Here is a 22,978-nt window from a genome sequence, read left to right as displayed (position 1 = left end):
GCTTGTCTTGAGAGTTGTTTCTTTCTTGTGATTCAGAGTTTTCTCTAGAGTATTCTTCTTTGATGAAAATGTAGTTTTCTTTTTGTGCTCCTTCCCACCATGTAGATCTGTGGTGGTTTTTTCTAGCAGAATTTCTCTGGGAGGCATTTGGGCAATTTTTGGCTAGATGGTCCGTCTCAAAGCAAGATCGACATCTGAAGAGGACACTTTCATAATCGAGTTTCTGGTTCCACACATAGTCTTTACTTGTTAGGTTTATTTCAGCTGGGAATCTGGCACTGAAGGTTTATTTCAGTTGGGAATCCGACCCATATAAAAAAGGATATTATTAAATATTTTATTAAGATTTTTTTAGTCTAAATATTTTAGAATATTAAAATTTAATTATTAAATGATAAATTAATATTTTTCGGGATAAGCATGAAATATTGTTAAATAGGTCAAGTAAAACAAAACTAATAATTAAAAGTAATGAATGAAAGGTTAGTTTTATAACATTATTAGAACTTTCAAGTGACTAATTTAGAGAAGTTGCAAAAACTAAAGTAAGATGCAATTTTGATTATTAATTTAAAAGTAAAGGTAATGATATTTTTATGTTAAAGTTTTAAAAGATTTCAAAAATAATAATTTACTAACAACTAATTAAAAAGAAATAAAAAGTCTTTATTAAAAGCTTGAAATAAATATCTTTTATTAAAAAAATTAAAAAAAATATTAATTTTTCAATAAATATATTGTTAATAATTTTTTTAATAAAAAATTGTTTTATTTTAAATAATTTCATTTTCACATATATTATTTCAACTAATTAAAACTAAATTCACATAATTCATATATGTAAATAAGAAGTGACATGTCACCAAATAGCTCTTGTTTATATGCACAACATACTATCAAAGAAAATTATCACAATTAAGTCGACTCATACAAAGGTCAGTCTCTTGGTTGAAACGAACAAACCAATGTGGCCAAATCCCCTGACCTTTGGTGACGCCAGTCAATGGTCGGGTATGAAAGCGGTCAAGGACATCATATAAAATAGCACGGTGATAGCAAGAGTCAAAAGTCTGACCTCTGACCTTCAAATCAGAGTCAACCCCGACCCCTAATTTTGCAATTATGTGATTCAAAGGGAGGATATAGAAGGAGGATTTCGTTTCACAGGAAGAGCCATTTCCATAGTTTGAGAAGAGGGTAACAAAGAATATGGGTAAATAATAGGGCTTGGTATAATTCTGAGAAATAAATTGTGGGGATTGTTGTCAACTGGTAAGAATCAGTTCATATGCCAAGTAATGAACTTTGGTTGTCAATACATCTTTTTCTTGAGGCGATCAACCATACAACAAATATCAACACAAAGGAGTGTGGGAAACGTGTCAAAGCCCTCTGAAAGGCATAATGTCAGCATAAGCCTCATTCCTCGTTAAGAGTTAGGAATATCTGCTAGTGAATGATCTCCAGTAGACTTTGTGTATGCACGCAATAGGATGATCCACCAAAATTCAGAATCAAGAGGAGAAACTTTCCCTATTGCACTCTCCTGAAAATCTGCAATCATCGTATCAGTATTGTGAACTGGATCATGAAGTACTTTGAAACTAGCAGGCATGACCCCTTCTCCTAATGTGAAATGATCTATCTGTTTCTCCCATGCTTGAATTCGAAGAGTCTTCAAGAGGAAATTCTTTACTATACCTGGTTCACCATTGATCAAAAATGCCAAAGCACTTGGAATAAAGGCCCTCACAAATCCTTGATATTGTGGCAAGGAATCAGATACATGCTTGAAACCGAATCACTAATAGCCATCAAACTCACCCATAATTAAAAGGGAAAACAAGTATTCATCATTGAAATGTTTGGTTTTCACAACTTAAAAATATTGGTTAGCTCTTAAAACTAAACATAGATGATTGATCAATGCTACAAAATCAACAATCAAGCCAAATTTCATGAACCACCACCAAAGTTGGAATTCAATCTACAAGAAGACAAAGGACAAATAATGACTCCTCGAAGGGTAGCAAGGAGAAAGGACCAAGAAGGACGAAGTAGGAATTCCATCACCAGGAAGGCAGAAGGCCAATAACAGCCCCTCAATATTAGTAAGGATTTGTGATGTCTATGTTTTAGTGCCCTTAACCATTTTGTACAAACTTTGTCCCATGTGAGTGGCACTTGACATCCTTTTCATTGACATATTATGATAAATGGACGAAACAATTATTTTTTAGAAATTAAGAATGAAATATCCAGACATCATGAAAAATTGGTATATCTTTAAATATTATGTAGTAAAAAATGCATACACATCTGTAATTTTTTCCTATATCATCTCGAGCCAAAATAACAATGGAAACATCAGCGAAAAATGAAACTAACAAATTCTTCCAAGGACACTTGTAATCACATTTCTTCTTGAGAAGGGTAAAAAGTTAAAAGAGTAATATGAGTGCATAGTCAGAATAAATTTCACGGGAAACATGTATGAAACTTTGAACTCTAGAACAGCAGTGCAAAATTAGAGTAGATTTTCTCCTAGGCTAGTTATTAAATTTCGGCGAATAATGAGAAGATTTTATTAGAAAATATTAGTACAAGAACCTACTTAAAATTAGTTAAAATTTTGACCAAAAAATAGTTGAACAAACTCATGGTAGAAGGCAAAAAGTATGATCCAATTATATTAGAAAAGAAGGAATTAAGATATTGACAAGAATCACGTAAATTGTCCCATGAATAATGCTCGGCAAAAATCAGATACAAATTAAATTGAATAATGCATTTATACTTAGGAAGGCCTTGCAAATAGAAAACAAATTCTTGTACCTTATTATAATTTAGTAATTCCTCTGAATGATCCATGGCAGCAATGGTTCCTACTGGTTTCTGTTAAGCTCCATCTCCCATAACGGCCGCTGACTATCTGGAATCTGTCTTCCGCCGAATTAGCTCCCTTTGCCGCCAATTTATTATGGAAACCGTCTGCCAACCGATTCCATTAATTTAGGAAACTATGTGCAGTTAAATTAATTTCTGGTTAGGAGCTTCTGAAGTGGTCCATTACTCCATCTGGAGTTGTCTACCATGATCTGTGGAACATCTGACACAAAGCCAACAGAAGCTTAATGGAAGCTTGGCTATATATGTTTCTGTTTGGTCCCCAAGTTTGCATCTCAATCCCCTTCAGCTTTACACCATCAAGTTGAGAGAGCAGAGCTTGGAAGTGCCTTCCAGATTATCTGTGTTCTTTTATTTTCTGCTTGCGTGAGGTGTGATCGCTGATATTGTTCGATTGTGGACAGCTTGCTTGCTGTTCGTTTTTCATGCATCGCCTTTGCGAATGCTGCCTTTTCGATATTGGTATTTGTGATGGAATATAATATAGTTGTATACCTTCATTATTAAACTATAGAAGTGCCCAATCAGAAATATGTTATTGGGATTTTGTTCTACAAATTCTATCCCCGAGTCCTCGGGCCCAATGTCATTATTATTCATGCGTATCATCCATCTGATTTTTTTTTTTAATTTTAAGGCAAGGTCGTAGCTTCAGGCAGGTGAAGGGTACCTTGTGAATCGAAGGCCCGACTCCATGTTTATTAACAGATTTGTAGGAGGAGCTATACAAAGACGCAGACATTGTACGCAGTTGAGATCCCAAGTTGAGTGCTCGTCTTCTTCTTGAAAATTGCATTGACTTAGTTTGAGCTACGTTTATTCTCTGGGCCGCTTTCACTTCAAGAGCTAGGAATGTTGTGTGTTGAAAAGACAGAAGGGAAGGTTTGAACTCAGATAAACAGTAGCAAAGTGTGAGCAGCATCAATGGCCGGAGGTATTTTTCTTGGGCATTAAAGTTTTATTTTAGATTCTTTTTAATGAATTCCGCATATTTAAGAATCGTTGTTTATGCTATTATTTGGTATCAGGGCCTTAATTTATCTCTGCCTTGATGTGTATAAATTTATAACTGTGCTCTATTTAATTTGCGTAAAGCAGTGCTTTAATTTTAATTTTAATTTTATTTATCTTGTGAGGAATTATTACCGTCATTTACCGTAATGCTGACGTTTATGGCAGTCATTTACCGTAATGCTGACGTTTATGGCAGTTTTTACGAGAAACAGTTATATGGAGTTTGTTTAAAATGTCATTTTGACTTACTCCTTTCACGAAACATTATTTTTACTCTGGTTAAGATTTGTTTATAATTTTATAAGTAAATTTTTATGTGTTTCGTCAGTGCGGTAATTGTTTCCGTTTTTTATATATTTTTTAAGTTGCTTCATATTAAACTGTGTATACGCCATTTACTCAGCATGAAATGTGAAGTATTGTGTATAGTTTTGTTTATGCAATTTATGTAAAAAATAATGTTTAGTGATCCATATCATTTTAATTAATTAGAGAATAGCCACAGCATCTCTAATTAAATAAAATTATATATTATGATTGGTTAGGATCACATAAAGATTATTTAGACATTAAATTGTAATTAATTATACTAAATATAATAAATTTTATCCCACAGGAATTTTTATTATATTTATGTAATTAATTAGGATAAAATTTCATAACTTACCCACAGGAGTTATGAATTAATAGTTTTATCATAAAGTTCAAAACTATGAATAATTTAAAAATTGAATCTGCTTGAATTAAAAATTTAGCCCACAGGCAATTTTTATGTCATTAGATTCAATTTTGAGCATGATTTACATTGGTAAAACATGAAATTTATTTAAGCCTCAATTTTAACATAAGCATGTGATTTTTCAATTTTGATGCAGTTGCACAACCTGCAAATTTCTCTGAAATTCGTTGTGATATCCCTTAACTTAAGGGAGATAACTATAAGGTCTGGAAGGAAAGGATTCTCCTTCATTTGGGGTGGATGGACATAGACTATGCTATTAGGAAAGATGAACCACCAGCACTCACTAATACCAGCACTGCAGTAGACATCACGCTTTATGAATGATGGGAGCGATCTAATCGCCTAAGCATGATGTTCATTAAGACTAAAATTTCAGCTGGTATTTGTGGTTCTGTTGATTAGCATGAAAAGGTCCAAGACTTGCTAAGGGCCATTGATGATCAATTCGTCACTTCAGACAAGGCACTAGCAAGCACCCTAATCATGAAGTTCTCATCCCTAAGGCTCACCAGTGTGAAAGGTGTGCGCAAGCACATCATGCAGATGAGGGACACTGTGGCTCAATTGAAGAAACTCGAGGTTGAAATATCGGAGTCTTTCCTGATGCACTACATCCTGAACACCCTTCCACACCAATACGGACCTTTCAAAATCTCATACAACACACATAAGGATAAATGGTCAATTAATGAACTCATGACCATGTGTGTTCAAGAGGAAGAGAGACTGGTGATGGAACTGAGAGAAAGTGCAATGCTGGCAACGTGTGGAAAGGGAAAATCTCAAGCCAATCGGAAAGGGAAAGGTAAAGTACCTCCCCAAGCTGATATCAAGAAGGATTCCAAGTGTTTCTTCTGTAAAAAGAAGGGACACATGAAGAAGGAATGCGCCAAATTTCAGAAATGGCTTGCGGAAAAAGGTAATGCAATCTCGTTTGTTTGTTATGAATCTAATATGGTTAATGTCAATATTAACACATGGTGGATTGATTCTGGATCAACAATTCACATTTCGAATTCCTTGCAGGGTTTGCAAAACCTAAGGAAGCCGGTGGGAAGTGAGCAAAGCATCTTATCAGGAAACAAGATGGGCTCGCATGTGGAAGCTATAGGAACATGTTATTTAACTTTAAGTAGTGGCTTTGTTTTAGAATTAGAAAAGACCTTTTATGTTCCAAGTTTTTCTAGAAACTTGATTTCAATTTCAAGGCTTGTACCTTTTGGATATTCCTTTAACTTTTCAGAAAAATCCTTCAGTCTATTTTATAAATCTGATTATGTTGGGAATGGTATTTTGTCTAATGGTCTTTACTGCATTAATTTACAAAACAATGTCACTTATGATTCAATGCATGTTCACACTGGCACTAAAAGATGTGTTATTAATGAAGATTCCTCTAAATTATGGCACCGGAGACTAGGTCATATCTCCATAGAAAGAATTAAAAGATTGGTAAATGAAGGGGTACTTAATACTTTGGATTTTACTGATTTTGAGCCTTGTGTGGACTGCATAAAGGGAAAGCAGACCAACAAGTCAAAGAAAGGTGCAAATAGGAGTTCAAACATATTAGAGATCATACATACTGATATATGTAGTCCAGACATGGATTCACATGGTCAGAAATACTTCATCTCCTTTATAGATGATTACTCACGATATATGTATCTCTACATGCTTCATAAAAAGAGAAAAGCATTAGATGCCTTTAAGATCTTTAAGTCTGAAGTAGAGAAACAATGCGGCAAGCAAACTAAGATCGTGAGATTAGATAGAGGTGGAGAATATTATGGTAGATACACAGAAGATGGACAAGCACCTCGACCATTCGCTAAATTTCTTCAAGAGCATGGGATTGTTGCCCAATACACCATGCCTGGTTCACCTGACCAGAATGGTGTAGCAGAAAGAAGAAACCGAACATTATTGGACATGGTGCGGAGTATGCCTAGCAGCTCCAATCTTCCTAAATCCTTGTGGACTGAAGCACTTAAGACAGCAGTGTATATATTAAACTGAGTTCCAACCAAGGTTGTTCATAAAACGCCATTTGAATTATGGAAAGGTTGGAAACCGAGTTTGCGACATATGCGCGTTTGGGGATGCCCGTCTGAAGTGAGAATATATAATCCATAAGAGAAGAAGCTGGACCCAAGGACCATTAGTGGGTATTTCATTGGATATGCTAAAAGGTCTAAAGGTTACAGATTTTATTGTCCATCTCACAGCACTAGGATTGTGGAATCAAGAAATGCAAAGTTTCTTGAAAATGACTTGATCAGTGGGAGCGATCAAACCAGGAACATAGTTTTTCAGAAGGATCATTCAGAATCTCAACCTTCCACCTCAAGTCATAGATTGGTTACTGTTCATAGCACCCCTCAAGTTCAAACTGGTGTTGAACAACCAATTGTTGAAGTTCCACAAGCTGCTGATGACATTCTAGTAGATCAGGTAGTTCAAGAGTTGCCAAGAACTTTTGAACAACAAGTTGAACCACATACTTCTCAGGAAGATGATGGTACAACATTAAGAATATCTACTAGACCAAAGATATCAGCAATTCCTGATGATTATGTTGTGTATTTGCAAGAATCTGACTACAACATTGGAGCCGAAAAATGATCCTGAGTCCTTTTCACAAGCCATGAGTTGTAAAGAATCAGAATTATGGTACGATGCCATAATAGAAGAGATGAATTCCATAAAGAGTAACAAAGTCTGGGATCTTGTTGATTTGCCTAATGGTGCAAAAGCCATTGGATGTAAATGGGTCTTTAAGACAAAGAAAGACTCATTGGGCAACATTGAGAGATACAAGGCAAGACTTGTTGCTAAGGGATTCACTCAGAAAGAAGGAATCGACTACACAGAGACTTTTTCTCCTATATCTAAGAAAGATTCCTTGCGCGTTATTATGGCATTAGTAGCCCATTTCGACTTGGAGTTACAACAAATGGATGTGAAAACGACTTTTCTCAATGGAGATCTAGAGGAGGAGGTTTACATGAAACAACCTGAAGGATTCCCCTCTAGTGATGGTGAGTAATTGGTTTGCAAGCTCAAGAAGTCATTATATGGTTTAAAACAAGCATCCCACCAATGGTATTTGAAATTCCATAACGTAATTTCTTCTTTCGGTTTTGTAGAAAACATTATGGATCAATGTATATACCTAAAAGTTAGTGGGAGTAAAATTTGTTTTCTTGTTTTATATGTGGATGAAATTTTGCTAGCAACCAATGATAAAGGTTTGTTACATGAGGTGAAACAATTCCTCTCTAAAAATTTTGATATGAAGGATATGGGTGAGGCATCTTATGTCATTGGCATTAAGATCCATAGAGACAGATTTCGAGGCATCTTGGGTCTGTCTCAGGAAACCTATATTAATAAAATTTTAGAGAGATTTCGGATGAAGGATTGTTCACCAAGTGTAGCTCCCATTGTGAAGGGTGATAGGTTCAATTTGAACCAATGCCCGAAGAACGACTTTGAAAGGGAACAAGGAAGAAAATTCCATATGCTTCTGCTATCGGAAGCCTAATGTATGCTCAAGTCTGCACAAGACCTGACATTGCATTTGTTGTGGGAATGTTGGGACGATATCAGAGTGATCCAGTTTAGACCACTGGAGAGCTGCAAAGAAAGTAATGAGGCAACTTCAAGGAACCAAAGACTACATGCTTATGTATAGACGGAGAGACAACTTGGAAGTAATTGGCTACTCAGATTCTGACTTTGCTGGATGTGTTGATTCACGCAAATCAACATCAAGATACATTTTTATGATGGCCGGTGGAGCTGTATCATGGAGGAGTGCCAAGCAGACCTTGATTGCCACTTCCACTATGGAATCCGAGTTCATCTCCTGTTTTGAGGCTACTTTACATGGTGTATGGCTTAAGAGTTTCATTTCTGGGCTTAGAATTATGGATTCTATCTCTAAGCCATTGAGAATATATTGCGACAATTCGACTGTTGTTTTTATGGCTAAAAACAACAAAAGTGGGAGTCGAAATAAACACATCAACATTAAGTATTTAGCTATAAGGGAACGTGTTAAAGAAAAGAAAGTGGTCATTGAGCACGTCAACACTGAGTTGATGATCGTTGATCCTTTGACTAAGGGCATGCCACCGTTTAAATTCAAGGATCATGTAATAAATATGGGACTTGGTTCCATTATGTATTTTCTCATTGTATGGACAATGTTATTTTAATGAAATTCTTAATTATTGTGATGTTTTTCTCATATTTATGTGCACCTTAATTTGATTAGAGAAAATTCATCTGTGTAGGACCAAGAATAAACATAGGGTTTATTCATTAAGAAATTGTTGCGACATAAATTATAATAAGAATAAATACATAGTAATACATGGAAGATAATACTCGTCATTAGAGGACTTATCACCATGATTCATGTATCTATTACTTGATACAGATTATCAATGGGTTTTAAGATCAGACATTAAGATTGGAAGTATGGACCAAGTGGGAGACTGTTAAGCTCCATCTCCCATAATGGCCGTTGACTATCTAGAATCTGTCTGCCACCAAATTAGCTCCCTTTGCCGCCGATTTATTATGGAAACCGTCTGCCAACCGATTCCATTAATTTAGGAAACTATGTGCAATTAAATTAATTTCTGGTTAGGAGCTTCTGAAGTGGTCCATTACTCCATTTGGAGTTGTTTACCATGATCTGTGGAACACCTAACACATAGCCAACAGAAGCTTGATGGAAGCTTGGCTATATATGTTTCGTTTGGTCCCCAAGTTTGCATCTCAATCCCCTTCAGTTTTAGACCATCAAGTTGAGAGAGCAGAGCTTGGAAGTGCCTTCCAGATTATCTGTGTTCTTTTATTTTATGCTTGCGTGAGGTGTGATCGCTGATACTGTTCGATTGTGGATAGCTTGCTTGTTGTTCGTTTTTCATGCATCGCCTTTGCGAATGTTGCCTTTTCGATACCGGTATTTGTGATGGCATATAATATAGTTGTATACCTTCGTTATTAAACTATAGAAGTGCCCAATCAGAAATTTGTTATTGGGATTTTGTTCTACAAATTCTATCCCCGAGTCCCCGTGCCCAATGTCATTATTATTCATGCGTATCATCCATCTGGTTTTTTAATTTTAAGGCAAGGTCGTAACTTCAAGCGGGTGAAGGGTACCTTGTGAATCGAAGGCCCGACTCCATGTTTATTGACAGATTTGTAGGAGGAGCTATACAAAGACGCGGACATTGTAAGCAGTTGAGATCCCAAGTTGAGTGCTCGCCTTCTTCTTAAAAATTGCATTGACTTAGTTTGAGCTACGTTTATTCTCTGGGCCGCTTTCACTTCAAGAGCCAAGAACATTGTGTGTTGAAAAGACAGAAGGGAAGGTTTGAACTCAGATAAACAGTAGCAAAGTGTGAGCAGCATCAATGGCCGGAGGTATTTTTCTTGGGCATTAAAGTTTTATTTTAGATTCTTTTTAATGAATTCCGCATGTTAGACTCCGTCTCATGTCAGAGATTGATTCTTCTTCAAAACCCTGTTTTGAAGAAGAAATCATTAAATGTGTTGTTTTAGATTATGTAGTTTATCTCCAGCTCTTCAAAAGGCAGCAGCGACTTCAAGCTCCTATCCCTGCACAAACAAAAGAAACAAAACATCATCAGCAATCATGTCCATTTGTTTGATCTGGTCTAGAAGTTGTCTTCAGTTGTCATTTGGTTATATAGCTCTCCATACATTTGGTTGCTCAAATCTGGTTACTTAGCAAAGGAATTGCTGGAATGAAAGGCATACTTTAGTCCATCATTGGATGCAAGCAATCAAGCCCTGCTCCCTCATGTATAAAAATAAGGAGAAAAGGTCACCATAGCAATAAACAATCCTGTCAGTAAATTGATGTGGCATTCTGTGATGTTTAAGGAGAAAATGCATTACATAAATCAGTTTGTTGATGGGCCTGTTGGCATTATGTTTTCTGGTATGACTGTACGTTACAGATGTTGTACTTGATGGCAACTCCAGTGGTAAGGTTCTCAGTTTGTTGAAAATTAAGAAGGACGCAGGCAATCGGTTCAGAAAGTGCGTCCCCGCAGGTATACCATGCAGAACCCGCGTCCAGGGACGCCGGCCAGCCGTTCAGGGGGTGCGTCTACCCAGTGCACACATTTCAAGGCAGAGAAAAGCACGTGGGGGTTTCTTGTGTGATATCTAGCCGACGGTTTTGTGTTTCTATGGTGTCGGCTCGTGGTATTGTTCCATGTTTTGGGGAGGAGCTTGCCTATATAAAGCAAAGGAGTTCATTTGGATTGAGCAATGGTCTTGGGTTGAATATCTTATTTGGTGAGATCTAGTCCAGATATAAGAGGGCGAATCTTCTAATGGACTGTGATCTCTATGGCGCATGATCATATCTGTAGATCTGACTGATTGGGTTTGTCCTAAAGCCTTCATATCATTTATATCAGAAGGGTCGCAGGTTCAGTGAAGGGAAAGTGCGCCGGGACGCAGGTACTGTAAAGAGCAAGTGCGCCGAGACGCAGCACAGTAGAGAGAGACCTGCGTGGGGACGCAGGGCGATCAAGGTTCAGGTGCGTCTCTGAATCAGAAGGACGCGGCGCGATAGCGTTTTCAGGTGCGTCTCTGTAGAGAAAGACGCGGCGCGATAATATCTTTGGGTGCATCCCTGAAGCAACAGAACGCAGAGCAGTCAAAGGAACAGTGCGTGGGCACGCAGCAGAGCAGAAGGATATCTGCGTGTGGACGCAGAGTAGTAGAAGGTTAACGGCGTCTGGTCGCAGGCCACAGAAAGAAAAACTGCGTCTTTGTTTTAAGATGTTCTGTTGATTGAATTTCTCTGTTGATAAGGTGTTCTGGGTTGGTTCTGTCATTGCTGATCTGATATCTGTAGTGGTCTATATCTGTTATGTACTTGTTGATCATCTGATGCTTTATAAAAAGAAGTAGGGGGTTGTAGCTCCCTTCCAGGAGTAGACTGGAAAACGAGAAAGAGAGAGAGTTGTAGCTCTCTGCAGGTTGCAGCCTGCGTACTGGTAAAGGACTGCACCAGTACAAAATCATTGTAAAAGAAGTTTCTAAATTGAAAGAAGATAGAGACATATTGCAGCAGGTGGTTTTCACCCACATTGGGTTTCCACCTTACATCTTGTGTTCTTTGGTGTGACTATCTGTTTTTTCATGCTCATTATTTTATGGTACTGACATGCAAAAATAATTCAAAGATCAAATAAGGAAGATTTATTAAATTGCTTGATAATACTGATTCACCCCCCCTCTCAGTATTATTTCCAACAGGGCCAATACAGGACTGCAATAAAACAATTGTGTATATCTCTAACTGATTGATTCAAGGCACCTTTTGAGCAAAACATTGGCAAAGAGCTGGGATGTCTATGCGCGGAGTGCGGTAGTTGAGTATGCGCAACAATGTGGAGGAGGGAGTTTCAGCTCAAGATTTGGTGCATGGGAGAGTTGTGCAAATGCTTGATAATGGCGTACTCAAATGATGGAATGAACTCATTTGTGGGGCTCTACAAAATGGGACCATGGAGGGATTCTTTGAACTCATTTCATATTTCCAAACACAATCTGAACCTGCCTACTGTGGATTGGCTACTCTTGCAGTTGTTCTCAATGCTCGTGCAATTGATCCTGGAAGAAAATGGAAGGGCATGCCTTGAAGTCGCATACTTTAGTTCATGTTTTTTGAGGCGCTGAATCGATGCTGGACTGTTGTGAACCTTTGGAAAAGGTGAAAGTTGAGGGCATGCCTAGTTAATTGTTCTGGAGCTAAGGTTGAAGCTTTCCGCTCCAATCAAAGTTCTATTGATGAATTCCGGAGATTTGTAGCAAAATGTGCTTCTTCTGAAGATTTGCCATGTGATTACATCATATCATAGAGCTCCACTAAAGCAGACAGGATCTGGCCATTTTTCACCGATTGGTGGATACCATGCTGGAAAAGACATGGCACTTGTTTTAGATGTCGCTCGATTCAAGTATCCTCCCCATTGGGTTCCACTTTCACTTCTTTGGGAGGCAATGAATACCATAGACGAAACGATTCAAAAATACAGGGGGTTTATGCTAATCTTGAAGCACCGGCAGGGTCCATCCTTACTTTATACTTTGGTTCTGCAGCTTCTGAAAGCAGAAGGTTTTGACAGTGTAGAAAAAATCCTTTCTGTAGTTTTTTAATCATTACCTGCAAATCTTACAGATTTCATCAAGTGGATTAACGAAGTTAGAGGGTTGGACAGCTCTGCGAAAACTATAGATTAGGAAGAAGCTGAGCGAATTGCTATCAAGGGAGAATTATTGCAACAAATAAAGGAAACAGAAATTTACAAGGTTGCGGATAAGTGGTCTTCATCTGCAACCTCGTGTCTTCATCTGCAACCTCGTGCTGCGCTTTATCATGGTCTACTGAAGATAATTCGTTGGAGATAATTGAAAATGTTTGCTGCCAAAGGGAAGTCACCCAATGTGAACTGATTGGTGTATCAAAAGAGTGTTTTTGTAATAAAGCTTGTATGCTAATGAGCAAGTATAATGCAGTGGATGTATGTATATTGTTATTGAGATGTATTAAGCAGAGATAAAGCTTTATCATGCAAGGAGCGTTGTTAAAGTCTGCGCACAAGACATATGGCATATCTTTTCTCGGGTTTGAGCATTGACTTGACAACAAAGATATGGAGTGTGAAAGCAACATACGTGTCTACATGATCTCAAGGACGTGTCTACATGATTTCAAGAAGCACACGAAGGAAATCCATGCCGTCAAGTGGAGCCCCACTGGTCCGTGTACAAATAATCCTAATGAACAATTAAATATTGGCCAGACTCTTCAATCAGGGGATCCTTATTGCAGTGTAATCGATACTGTAACCACTCAGAGCAAACTTCATAAACTGAAGGGTGTTGAGACTGCTGTTGTTGATTATGTAGCTGCGATTGGAACAAAGTCAAAGGATCCTTTACAAAAGGTAAAAATACGGGTACGCTGCAGCCGAAATCCAATCATTGGTGACAAATTCAGTAGCCGCCATGGACAAAGGGGTGTTTGCTCACAGTTATGGCCTGATGTTGATATGCCGTTTTCAGCAGTTACAGGAATGCGTCCAGATCTTATAATTAATCCACATGCGTTTCCATCTAGAATGACTATTGGAACATTTTTGGAGTCTATAGCTGCTAAGGGTGGTAGTCTCCAGGGAAAGTTTGTTGACACAACTCCATTTGCAAGGTCGAGGTTCTCTACAGTGGCACCCTTGGTACAGAGCTTACTTGGGAAATATTCATTGGTCCAGTTTACTATCAACGACTTTTGTCATATGGTTTCAGATAAATTTCAGGTCCGTTCCTTGGGTTCTATTAATCCAGTTACTAGACAACCAATTTCAGGAAGCAATTTCCTACAGCCAAGATCTTGTAGCAAATACACAGTTTTCGCTTCAATTATTCACAAGATATGTATGCGCTGATATTGGAAACTATATAGTGCTATTCAAAGGCAGAGTCAAGTCAAACCCAAATTAAACCCAGATTACCAACCGCAACAGAAAAATAGGAACCAATTTCCTATTTCAAGGCCTCAGAAATCAAAAAGATCTGCGCTCCATGTTTATTAGTTATCAGAGGATTTTTTGAGGGACATTGTATTATTTTAGAATAGAAGGCTGTGCTCTTTTCTATTATTGTAAATTGCAGTTCAAACAACGCCCTGATTGTGGGGTCGATCTGTTGTTTTTGTTTTAGAATAGTTTATAAAAATAATCATTTTGTAATAAAAAAAGGAGTTGGAGAGTTAGTAAGTAAGAGAAGAGAGAAGAGAATTAGAAGAAAATTCTGAATGCTGGAGGAGAACAGAGCTTTCAGTGTATAGTTTTTGATAGATTTTTTTAATGAAATTTCACAGCTCTGACTTCTGAGATTCCTGTGGTATGATAAGTTAGCATTAGTTTTCCTCTTGTTTCATATGTAATCTGTTATGTTCCATTTCACTACATGATCATTTCTAACTGAACAAATGAAGTGTTTAGGTAAGAATTCATGCCTGCCATGCTCTGCCTATAAGTTTGTTCATGTTTAATGTTTTCTACTATTTAAGGAGGATTCAAAGTCATTGTTTGCCCTCCTTAGCTCCTCACCAGTCTTGCCATCCCATTTAAAATCTAGATTTGATGCTAAATTTCTTGCCTACCTTGCCTCAGTCGGTATTCTGTGTTGTTCATTATATTTCTCTGTTCAAGCTGTGATTTTGCCCGTACAGCCCAGAAAAACCCCGTTATTTAATTAAAAAACCCCAAAATCAATCTTTCTAATCAGTTTACTAGCCTAATATCAGTGTTACCCGTTTGGTCATCTCATCAATTGAAGATCTACCGAGACTAACCGGAGAGAGCCTTCTCCTGCCCCGTAGGGCTAGCTACGGGGCTGAATGGTTTGATGTTGCCTTGAGGTTTACCTTTCTCAGCCTGAGGTGAAATCTCAAGCGCTAACATACTGGCGACCATACTGGGGAGAACATTCGACTTGTTGATTGTCTTGTCCCAGTACATGCAATCAAGGTGCAGATCTGATGCTGATGGTGGACAGCAGTCAGACACATATGCAGGCTGAACCATTCACCTGGCGACTCCAATTCGATCCAAACATTCCAACGCTTGCTGATCCATTCATGCAATGGAAGAGTATGTGGCAAACCCTACCCTGTGTGAAGCTGTAGAAGAAATAAGAAAGAAGTTAGCAGATACTGAATTCGATGAAGATGTTTTCAGTGCCTTGCTACAATGCTCGAAATCTCTTAAGGTCTTCAAAACTAAATTGTATGAGTTAATTGTTGAAAGAATCGAAAAGGAGATTCAGTGTCTCGATGAGAAAATTCAGTCATATGATTTCCAAGACCCTAAAAAGTTCTTGGAAATCCTTCCTCATTCGAAAAAAGATATCATAGAATTGCCTACAGTCGTTTACATTGACAATGTGCAGCTAGAAGTATGCATTGCAGAGTTGGGGCAGCCAACAGAGTCTGGCTTCCGTGATCCTATTGCGGCATACATGGACACATTTTTCAGTTTGATTGACAGATCAGGCTGTCTTTTCCGTGACCAGGGTCATTACTTACATGAAGGGCTCCCAACAATTGCATCTGTGTCCTGGCGGAAGCATTCTCGAGCGGCATCATTTTCAGGTTTACTTGAATGGCTAATCTGGCATTTTAGTATTACCTAATCTAGTGTTTGTACAGCAAAGTAGGGTAGCTTTGTAAATAAATAAGCACCCATAAGGGCAGCATCTTGTTTTAGTTTGCTTGAAGATTGTTTGAGTTCAGTTTCAGTTTGAAAATAAGTCAAGAGTTGTGTTGATGATGACTCCATTGCCCAATGGGTGGAGGCACTGTCTGCTCTCCCAAAGTTCTACGGTTCTTGGCACCTCCACGGAGCGGCAGCTGCCATCCCAAGTGGAGCCGATGTTAGACTCCGTCTCATGTCAAAGATTGATTCTTCTTCAAAACCCTGTTTTGAAGAAGAAATCATTAAATGTGTTGTTTTAGATTATGTAGTTTATATCCAGCTCTTCAAAAGGCAGCAGCGACTTCAAGCTCCTATCCCTGCAAAAAAACAAAAGAAACAAAACATCATCAGCAATCATGTCCATTTGTTTGATCTGGTCTAGAAGTTGTCTTCAGTTCTCATTTGGTTATATAGCTCTCCATACATTTGGTTGCTCAAATCTGGTTACTTAGCAAAGGAATTGCTGGAATGAAAGGCATACTTTAGTCCATCATTGGATGCAAGCAATCAAGCCCTGCTCCCTCATGTATAAAAATAAGGAGAAAAGGTCACCATAGCAATAAACAATCCTGTCAGTAAATTGATGTGGCATTCTGTGATGTTTAAGGAGAAAATGCATTACATAAATCAGTTTGTTGATGGGCCAATACAGGACTGCAATAAAACAATTGTGTATATCTCTAACTGATTGATTCAAGGCACCTTTTGAGCAAAACATTGGCAAAGAGCTGGGATGTCTATGCGCGGAGTGCGGTAGTTGAGTATGCGCAACAATGTGGAGGAGGGAGTTTCAGCTCAAGATTTGGTGCATGGGAGAGTTGTGCAAATGCTTGATAATGGCATACTCAAATGATGGAATGAACTCATTTGTGGGGCTCTACAAAATGGGACCATGGAGGGATTCTTTGAACTCATTTCATATTTCCAAACACAATCTGAACCTGCCTACTGTGGATTGGCTACTCTTGCAGTTGTTCTCAATGCTCTTGCAATTGATCCTGGAAGAAAATGGAAGGGCATGCCTTGAAGTCGCATACTTTAGTTCATGTTTTTTGAGGCGCTGAATCGATGCTGGACTGTTGTGAACCTTTGGAAAAGGTGAAAGTTGAGGGCATGCCTAGTTAATTGTTCTGGAGCTAAGGTTGAAGCTTTCCGCTCCAATCAAAGTTCTATTGATGAATTCCGGAGATTTGTAGCAAAGTGTGCTTCTTCTGAAGATTTGCCATGTGATTACATCATATCATAGAGCTCCACTAAAGCAGACAGGATCTGGCCATTTTTCACCGATTGGTGGATACCATGCTGGAAAAGACATGGCACTTGTTTTAGATGTCGCTCGATTCAAGTATCCTCCCCACTGGGTTCCACTTTCACTTCTTTGGGAGGCAATGAATACCATAGACGAAACGATTCAAAAATACAGGGGGTTTATGCTAATCTTGAAGCACCGGCAGGGTCCGTCCTTACTTTATACTTTGGTTCTGCAGCTTCTGAAAGCAGAAGGTTTTGACAGTGTAGGAAAAATCCTCACTGTAGTTTTTTAATCATTACCTGCAAATCTTACAGATTTCATCAAGTGGATTAACGAAGTTAGAAGGTTGGACAACTCTGCGAAAACTATAGATTAGGAAGAAGCTGAGCGAATTGCTATCAAGGGAGAATTATTGCAACGAATAAAGGAAACAGAAATTTACAAGGTTGTGGATAAGTGGTCTTCATCTGCAACCTCGTGTCTTCATCTGCAACCTCGTGCTGCGCTTTATCATGGTCTACTGAAGATAATTCGTTGGAAATAATTGAAAATGTTTGCTGCCAAAGGGAAGTCACCCAATGTGAACTGATTGGTGTATCAAAAGAGTGTTTTTGTAATAAAGCTTGTATGCTAGTGAGCAAGTATAATGCAGTGGATGTATGTATATTGTTATTGAGATGTATTAAGCAGAAATAAAGCTTTATCATGCAAGGAGCGTTGTTAAAGTCTGCGCACAAGACATATGGCATATCTTTTCTCGGGTTTGAGCATTGACTTGACAACAAAGATATGGAGTGGGAAAGCAACATACGTGTCTTCATGATCTCAAGGACGTGTCTACATGATTTCAAGAAGCACACGAAGGAAATCCATGACGTCAAGTGGAGCCCCACTGGTCCGTGTATAAATAATCCTAATGAACAATTAAATATTGGCCAGACTCTTCAATCAGGGGATCCTTATTGCAGTGTAATCGATACTGTAACCACTCAGAGCAAACTTCATAAACTGAAGGGTGCTGAGACTGCTGTTGTAGATTATGTAGCTGCGATTGGAACAAAGTCAAAGGATCCTTTACAAAAGGTAAAAATATGGGTACGCTGCAGCCGAAATCCAATCATTGGTGACAAATTCAGTAGCCGCCATGGACAAAGGGGTGTTTGCTCACAGTTATGGCCTGATGTTGATATTCCGTTTTCAGCAGTTACAGGAATGCGTCCAGATCTTATAATTAATCCACATGCGTTTCCATCTAGAACGACTATTGGAACATTTTTGGAGTCTATAGCTGCTAAGGGTGGTAGTCTCCAGGGAAAGTTTGTTGATGCAACTCCATTTGCAAGATCGAGGTTCTCTACAGTGGCACCCTTGGTACAGAGCTTTCTTGGGAAATATTCATTGGTCCAGTTTACTATCAACGACTTTCGTCATATGGTTTCAGATAAATTTCAGGTCCGTTCCTTGGGTTCTATTAATCTAGTTACTAGACAACCAATTTCAGGAAGCAATTTCCTACAGCCAAGATCTTGTAGCAAATACACAGTTTTCGCTTCAATTATTCACAAGATATGTATGCGCTGATATTGGAAACTATATAGCGCTATTCAAAGGCAGAGTCAAGTCAAACCCAAATTAAACCCAGATTACCAACCGCAACAGAAAAATAGGAACCAATTTCCTATTTCAAGGCCTCAGAAATAAAAAAGATCTGCGCTCCATGTTTATTAGTTATCAGAGGATTTTTTGAGGGACATTGTATTATTTTAGAATAGAAGGCTGTGCTCTTTTCTATTATTGTAAATTGCAGTTCAAACAGCGCCCTGATTGTGGGGTCGATCTGTTGTTTTTGTTTTAGAATAGTTTATAAAAATAATCATTTTGTAATAAAAAAAGGAGTTGGAGAGTTAGTAAGTAAGAGAAGAGAGAAGAGAATTAGAAGAAAATTCTAAGTGCTGGAGGAGAACAGAGCTTTCAGTGTACAGTTTTTGATAGAGTTTTTTAATGAAATTTCACAGCTCTGACTTCTGAGATTCTTGTGGCATGATAAGTTAGCATTAGTTTTCCTCTTGTTTCATATGTAATCTGTTATGTTCCATTTCACTACATGATCATTTCTAACTGAACAAATGAAGTGTTTAGGTAAGAATTCATGCCTGCCATGCTCTGCCTATAAGTTTGTTCATGTTTAATGTTTTCTACTGTTTAAGGAGGATTCAAAGTCATTGTTTGCCCTCCTTAGCTCCTCACCAGTCTTGCCATCCCATTTAAAATCTAGATTTGATGCTAAATTTCTTGCCTACCTTGCCTCAGTCGGTATTCTGTGTTGTTCATTATATTTCTCTGTTCAAGCTGTGATTTTGCCCGTACAGCCCAGAAAAACCCCGTTATTTAATTAAAAAACCCCAAGATCAATCTTTTTAATCAGTTTACTAGCCTAATATCAGTGTTACCCGTTTGGTCATCTCATCAATTGAAGATCTACCGAGACTGACCGGAGAGAGCCTTCTCCTGCCCCGTAGGGCTAGCTACGGGGCTGAATGGTTTGATGTTGCCTTGAGGTTTACCTTTCTCAGCCTGAGGTGAAATCTCAAGCGCTAACATACTGGCGACCATACTGGGGAGAACATTCGACTTGTTGATTGTCTTGTCCCAGTACATGCAATCAAGGTGCAGATCTGATGCTGATGGTGGACAGCAGTCAGACACATATGCAGGCTGAACCATTCACCTGGCGACTCCAATTCGATCCAAACATTCCAACGCTTGCTGATCCATTCATGCAATGGAAGAGTATGTGGCAAACCCTACCCTGTGTGAAGCTGTAGAAGAAATAAGAAAGAAGTTAGCAGATATTGAATTCGATGAAGATGTTTTCAGTGCCTTGCTACAATGCTCGAAATCTCTTAAGGTCTTCAAAACTAAATTGTATGAGTTAATTGTTGAAAGAATCGAAAAGGAGATTCAGTGTCTCGATGAGCAAATTCAGTCATATGATTTCCAAGACCCTAAAAAGTTCTTGGAAATCCTTCCTCATTCGAAAAAAGATATCATAGAATTGCCTACAGTCGTTTACATTGACAATGTGCAGCTAGAAGTATGTATTGCAGAGTTGGGGCAGCCAACAGAGTCTGGCTTCCGTGATCCTATTGCGGCATACATGGACACATTTTTCAGTTTGATTGACAGATCAGGCTGTCTTTTCCGTGACCAGGGTCATTACTTACATGAAGGGCTCCCAACAATTGCATCTGTGTCCTGGCGGAAGCATTCTCGAGCGGCATCATTTTCAGGTTTACTTCAATGGCTAATCTGGCATTTTAGTATTACCTGATCTAGTGTTTGTACAGCAAAGTAGGGTAGCTTTGTAAATAAATAAGCAACCATAAGGGCAGCATCTTATTTTAGTTTGCTTGAAGATTGTTTGAGTTCAGTTTCAGTTTGAAAATAAGTCAAGAGTTGTGTTGATGATGACTCCATTGCCCAATGGGTGGAGGCACTGTCTGCTCTCCCAAAGTTCTGCGGTTCTTGGCACCTCCACGGAGCGGCAGCTGCCATCCCAAGTGGAGCCGATGTTAGACTCCGTCTCATGTCAGAGATTGATTCTTCTTCAAAACCCTGTTTTGAAGAAGAAATCATTAAATGTGTTGTTTTAGATTATGTAGTTTATCTCCAGCTCTTCAAAAGGCAGCAGCGACTTCAAGCTCCTATCCCTGCAAAAAAACAAAAGAAACAAAACATCATCAGCAATCATGTCCATTTTTTTGATCTGGTCTAGAAGTTGTCTTCAGTTGTCATTTGGTTATATAGCTCTCCATACATTTGGTTTCTCAAATCTGGTTACTTAGCAAAGGAATTGCTGGAATGAAAGGCATACTTTAGTCCATCATTGGATGCAAGCAATCAAGCCCTGCTCCCTCATGTATAAAAATAAGGAGAAAAGGTCACCATAGCAATAAACAATCCTGTCAGTAAATTGATGTGGCATTCTGTGATGTTTAAGGAGAAAATGCATTACATAAATCAGTTTGTTGATGGGCCAATACAGGACTGCAATAAAACAATTGTGTATATCTCTAACTGATTGATTCAAGGCACCTTTGGATTAAAACATTGGCAAAGAGCTGGGATGTCTATGCACAGAGTGCGGTAGTTGAGTATGCGCAACAATGTGGAGGAGGGAGTTTCAGCTCAAGATTTGGTGCATGGGAGAGTTGTGCAAATGCTTGATAATGGCGTACTCAAATGATGGAATGAACTCATTTGTGGGGCTCTACAAAATGGGACCATGGAGGGATTCTTTGAACTCATTTCATATTTCCAAACACAATCTGAACCTGCCTACTGTGGATTGGCTACTCTTGCAGTTGTTCTCAATGCTCGTGCAATTGATCCTGGAAGAAAATGGAAGGGCATGCCTTGAAGTCGCATACTTTAGTTCATGTTTTTTGAGGCGCTGAATCGATGCTGGACTGTTGTGAACCTTTGGAAAAGGTGAAAGTTGAGGGCATGCCTAGTTAATTGTTCTGGAGCTAAGGTTGAAGCTTTCCGCTCCAATCAAAGTTCTATTGATGAATTCCGGATATTTGTAGCAAAATGTGCTTCTTCTGAAGATTTGCCATGTGATTACATCATATCATAGAGCTCCACTAAAGCAGACAGGATCTGGCCATTTTTCACCGATTGGTGGATACCATGCTGGAAAAACATGGCACTTGTTTTAGATGTCGCTCGATTCAAGTATCCTCCCCATTGGGTTCCACTTTCACTTCTTTGGGAGGCAATGAATACCATAGACGAAACGATTCAAAAATACAGGGGGTTTATGCTAATCTTGAAGCACCGGCAGGGTCCGTCCTTACTTTATACTTTGGTTCTGCAGCTTCTGAAAGCAGAAGGTTTTGACAGTGTAGGAAAAATCCTCTCTGTAGTTTTTTAATCATTACCTGCAAATCTTACAGATTTCATCAAGTGGATTAACGAAGTTAGAAGGTTGGACAACTCTGCGAAAACTATAGATTAGGAAGAAGCTGAGCGAATTGCTATCAAGGGAGAATTATTGCAACGAATAAAGGAAACAGAAATTTACAAGGTTGCGGATAAGTGGTCTTCATCTGCAACCTCGTGTCTTCATCTGCAACCTCGTGCTGCGCTTTATCATGGTCTACTGAAGATAATTCGTTGGAAATAATTGAAAATGTTTGTTGCCAAAGGGAAGTCACCCAATGTGAACTGATTGGTGTATCAAAAGAGTGTTTTTGTAATAAAGCTTGTATGCTAGTGAGCAAGTATAATGCAGTGGATGTATGTATATTGTTATTGAGATGTATTAAGCAGAAATAAAGCTTTATCATGCAAGGAGCGTTGTTAAAGTCTGCGCACAAGACATATGGCATATCTTTTCTCGGGTTTGAGCATTGACTTGACAACAAAGATATGGAGTGGGAAAGCAACATACGTGTCTACATGATCTCAAGGACGTGTCTACATGATTTCAAGAAGCACACGAAGGAAATCCATGCCGTCAAGTGGAGCCCCACTGGTCCATGTATAAATAATCCTAATGAACAATTAAATATTGGCCAGACTCTTCAATCAGGGGATCCTTATTGCAGTGTAATCGATATTGTAACCACTCAGAGCAAACTTCATAAACTGAAGGGTGCTGAGACTGCTGTTGTTGATTATGTAGCTGCGATTGGAACAAAGTCAAAGGATCCTTTACAAAAGGTAAAAATACGG

The 22,978-nt window shown here is 38.6% G+C and overlaps 4 pseudogenes; 3 read left to right on the top strand and 1 right to left on the bottom strand.

Annotated features, from left to right (window-relative positions):
- Positions 1-1,312: 1,312 nt before the first annotated feature.
- LOC149222723 (putative alkaline/neutral invertase B pseudogene) overlaps positions 1,313-22,978 on the bottom strand; it is a 37,510-nt pseudogene continuing 15,844 nt past the window's right edge.
- On the top strand, positions 12,220-13,290 carry LOC149222729 (glutathione gamma-glutamylcysteinyltransferase 1-like; annotated as a pseudogene).
- Positions 16,481-18,820, top strand: LOC149222728 (glutathione gamma-glutamylcysteinyltransferase 2-like; annotated as a pseudogene).
- LOC149222727 (glutathione gamma-glutamylcysteinyltransferase 1 pseudogene) lies at positions 21,513-22,427 on the top strand (annotated as a pseudogene).

The sequence above is a fragment of the Pinus tabuliformis genome, chromosome Q (genome assembly GCF_031772625.1).
Source record: "Pinus tabuliformis cultivar Carrire ecotype Pingquan chromosome Q, CPIR1, whole genome shotgun sequence".
In the NCBI taxonomy this organism is placed as follows: domain Eukaryota; kingdom Viridiplantae; phylum Streptophyta; class Pinopsida; order Pinales; family Pinaceae; genus Pinus; species Pinus tabuliformis.
Note: the sequence above shows the minus strand (reverse complement) of the source record. Positions and strands in the feature narration are given on the sequence as shown.